General features: G+C 39.5%; 1 pseudogene; it reads right to left on the minus strand.

The window, feature by feature from the left end:
• Nucleotides 1-522: 522 nt before the first annotated feature.
• LOC116897887 lies at nt 523-1,944 on the minus strand (annotated as a pseudogene).
• Between the last annotated feature and the right edge of the window lie 2,466 nt (nt 1,945-4,410).

A 4,410-nucleotide genomic window follows, 5' to 3' on the forward strand; every position in this document is an offset into this window, starting at 1 on the left:
TCTCTCTCTCTCTCTCTCTCTCTCTCTCTCTCTCTCCCTCTCTCTCTCCTTTTCTTCCTCCCCCCTCCCCGCCCCTTATACTCTAACATTTCCCGATACATAAACCTAGCTGAAGGTAAACTAACTACAAACTTTACTGTGGGACATTTTATTTATTTATTTTTATTTATTTATTTTTTTCTGAGTTAAATGTTGCTTATTGTGAGGCAGTCTACATGGATGCTGGGAGCCAAACTCAGGGCATCTGCAGGAGAACCATACTGGTTCTTGAACCACAGACACATTGCTCCAGTTCCATAATTACATATTTACCCAACAATGACTATATAGAAAGCGAGGTGTAATTTAGCAATGTCGTGCCAAGATTCCCTCCCCAGCAAATACAGGGTCTCAATACACAATTCAGGCTGACCTTGAATTTAGTGATCCTCTAAAGTGCTAAGGTTACAGGGACATATCACTACATAGAGCTAGAAAATATTAATAATATCCACTGACAATGTACCAACTCATAAACGTTGAGGGCCATTTGCTCCTTAGTAAACTGAATTGTTTTCTCTGATGTGAAATCATTTTGCTTGATTTTTTTTTTAAATCCAAACTAGGAATATGTAACTTTTCTCCTATGAATTAAATTGCTTTATTACAAATTGTACTCTCTGATTTTCTTATCAGCCTGATTTAAGGATATCCACGTGTTCAGTTTGCTTGCTCGAAGTTTGGCCCACACCAAATGGTTGTTTAACCCAAATATCTGAGCAGCAAACTGGGCTGATCCTTCTGCAGAAAGTATAGTTGAACAGCCAATACCACTGGGCAGTCGAAGAGATGACCACATATCCTGAGCACCCCAGTCTGCTGTGATTGGGGGACAGCTGACAACCGGATATGCAGTATTACCAGACATCACTAGGCCTAGTCCATTGCTCCTGCCCACCACTGCGACAAATACAGTAGGTATGCCATCCCCTTCATATTCTGCTTTAATCCTCAAAGTTTCATCTGGTCCTTTATGTGCAGATGTTACTCTAAGTTCACATGGAATCCCAAAATTTCCACAAGCCTTCTTAATTTTTTCACAGTGACCAAGGTCAGAGGTGGAACCCATCAGCACTACCACCCTGCACTCACTGACGGACTTGAGAAGCAACTCCACTCAGTCTGCAACCCACTCAAAGTTTTTCCTTTACCATCTGGAATCCTTCCGGAGTTACTTCTTTGAGATCCCGATAAGACTGTTTGTCTTTCTGTTGGCTCCGATCTCCCGAGGGCCATAGTCTCCAGGAATCATTATCTATGACATCAGCAAGAACAATCTTTTTGGTGATTACATCAACGCCAAACTCAATCTTCATATCAACCAGCATACAGTTTTGGGGCAGCCAGGATTTCTCCAGAATTTCAAAAATAGCTTATGTGGCATGACTCATGATATCCACTTCAGTTTGCTCTATAATGAGTCCAGCAAAAAAAAAATTTGCAGCGATGAGTTGTTCCTCAGACCACTGTGGGTCGTTATTGGCATCATCCTTGAAGAACATCTCTACTTTTGGTGGATAAAACTTATACCCCTCCTTCACACCAGGGTTCCTTTTGAGAAAAGATCCAGTGGCGATTCTTCGGCATACCCACTCAATTAGAATCATTTCACACTGGGGTGCAATGAAAGCAGTCTCCCCACATTTCTTGGTGAAAGCAGTTTTTATACCAGCTTCCTGTAACAACTGGAATATGCAGCTGGTGATCTTATTGGAGATGGCGGCTTTGCCTTCCAGGTGGTTCTTTCTAGCTGCATTTCCTGCTATAATCTGGTCCTTGGACTGCAGGAGGACTCTTCCTGGATTGCCTAACAATTCATAGACTTCCTTTGTTTTACCCTCATAGAGCTTTCTCCCGATGTTCAGTACTTCAGCTGTCGCCATTATCCTAGGTGAACTAGAGGAGCAGACCACGCGGGCACTGTGGGACATTTTAAAACCTATTCAATTTGGTTTTAGCTTAAGCCTCTTCCCAGACTTATCTCTTTTGTTTTCTTCATTGTCTTTTCTATCTAAAAGTTGAAAATCTTTGCCTTAAGTTCTCAAATCTTCCTAAGTAGAGAACACTGAACAGGTGCCACCATCTGTCTTTTGACATAGTAAAGTCCTCACTGTGTTCCTCTTTATACTCCCCCTCTGTCCCCTCCCCTTTGCCTTTATGAGGCTCCTCCTCCACCCACTCTCCCACTCCCATTTTACCTCAGCATGTCTTTTTAATCACATCCATAGCCACAGAATCTTAAAACTAGGGTTGGGTTCTACTTTAAGAGAAGATGCAACGAAACAATTTGTATCCTGTCTCTATAGCAATCCCGATAACCTAGTGCCCATGAACTCTTTACACCTCTATAGCCTTCCACATCTATTCATTTCCATTTTCATCCCATATTTGGGTCTCTTGGCATGTATATTGTTTCAGACTTAATTCCTATTGCCTTCTTTCTTTAAGGTTTGATTTTGTTTTCTTTTGAGGCAGGGTCACATGCAGTCCCAAGGTGGCTGGCATGTAATCATCAGTGTAGCTGAGGCCACCATTGGATTTCTGATTCTACCTCTAGATAGTGTCAATGTGCAAATGCAAGTGTAGTCTGCGAATTCTTCTACACACTCTAATATTTCCTAATACCAAAGCGATGAAATTATTTCTTTTATTCTGTTTTTCTACATCTCTGCAGGTCCTTTAAGATTTGGTACAAATAGATATTCACGACCACATTCTACCCTGATCTTGACTAGTGATCACTCTTCTTAATTCATATTAGTCATTGTTTAATTCCTCATGATATAGCCCCATGAATGATCCAACATGCCCATCAGCACATGTGCTCGAGAGAAGTTGATTTGATTTTGTGGATGGGCTATACCTCCAGTTTGCAGAAAAATGAGATAATTGGATTGACACCCAGAGGATAAAATTAAAAGTCATAAAATATTTATACTCAAAATAGGTAAATTCTAATCTTTTCTTGGATATTCTATATTCTAAGCACAATGAATTGCCGTACCAGCAAATGTGGAAAATACTCACAAGTACTGGGAAAGGGGGACATGTGCATGGTTTACGCATAATGCAATTACTTTATCTTACCCAAGTGACAACTCTTCTAAGATAAAAAAAGGAAGATTTAAAGTAGTTTTAGAAACACTCTTGTCCTTACTTTGTCATGATCCCTAAACATCAATCTACATGACACTCCAAGATGCCCCTTCTGTTGATGAGCTCTTGTCTTCAAAGCAAAATCTATCCGCCATGCATTGTGGTTGTATTCTAATTCCTACATTCCAGTTTTCATTAGTTTGGATGGTTTACTTGGGACAAGGTTTTTGTAGCCTTGATTGACTTAGTTTCACTCAGTAGAAAAAACTGTCTTCGAACTCCTGATACTCTAGCCTCCATGTCTATGCTGACATTTTAAGTCCAAATATTTTATTCTGTAACTGGTTTCTTTGATGTGTGAGTATGCCTTGTTTTAAGGAAATATTACAAAAATTTAATAGAAATTACATATTTTTACAAGCAGAGGATTAGTCACAATTATCCAGAAACTCTAAACATATTTGGCACTTTTAAATACAGAGGAAAAAAAGATCTTTCTCTTTTTCAAAATAATTTGTAAATGGATTTAAAGAATATTCCTTCAAAAGAAATATTTTATAAGCTACTGGCTTATTAAATAAACATATTAGATTTGGGCTACAATGAGAGTCAGGCTAGAGTCTTCTAATGGGTCGTCTCATGTTCAGACTTATCTGGATTTCAGCCATGCTTGGTTAAGGTGACTCTAACTGTGTATGTTATTCTCCTTCGGTATTTCTTCTAGGGTACATCAGACATAATAGGCAGCTTAGTTCTTGTGGCTCTTTGTGACAAGAAGATGTAACACTGAAGGCATGAACACCAGACGAAACTACCTCCTGACCTTAAAGAAGAATGATTCACAGAAATTGATCTTGGCTTTTTTCCTGATGGAAATGTTGGTACATGTTGAACAGGTAGACGATGGAGCTACAGTGTTCAGAGCTGTTGGGTGGGAAGAGCTTCCAGGAAGGTCTTATATGTGCTCCTGGCTCTCAATCTTGACAGCAATAAGGATCATTTCTTTACTTAATAGATTTCTCGCTTAGGGTGAACACTTGTCTATAGTGCTAGAAATCTCTGGAAACAAGAGATTCAGAAATTCCATGAGGAATGAAGCCAAACTGATGCATGACGACACACAAGCATCCAAGTCACTTGTGAGCAATGAAAGCTTCTGAGGTTTCTTTAAGAATTCATTGTTTCTCTTCTTCCCTGAACCACCTTCTCTTGGGTGTGGATTTAGATTTCTGTCTCTGCAGCTAGAATGATATTGTTGGCATTTTTTTTTAATTT

Source organism: Rattus rattus, chromosome 4, assembly GCF_011064425.1.
Source record: "Rattus rattus isolate New Zealand chromosome 4, Rrattus_CSIRO_v1, whole genome shotgun sequence".
Classification (NCBI taxonomy): Eukaryota; Metazoa; Chordata; class Mammalia; order Rodentia; family Muridae; genus Rattus; species Rattus rattus.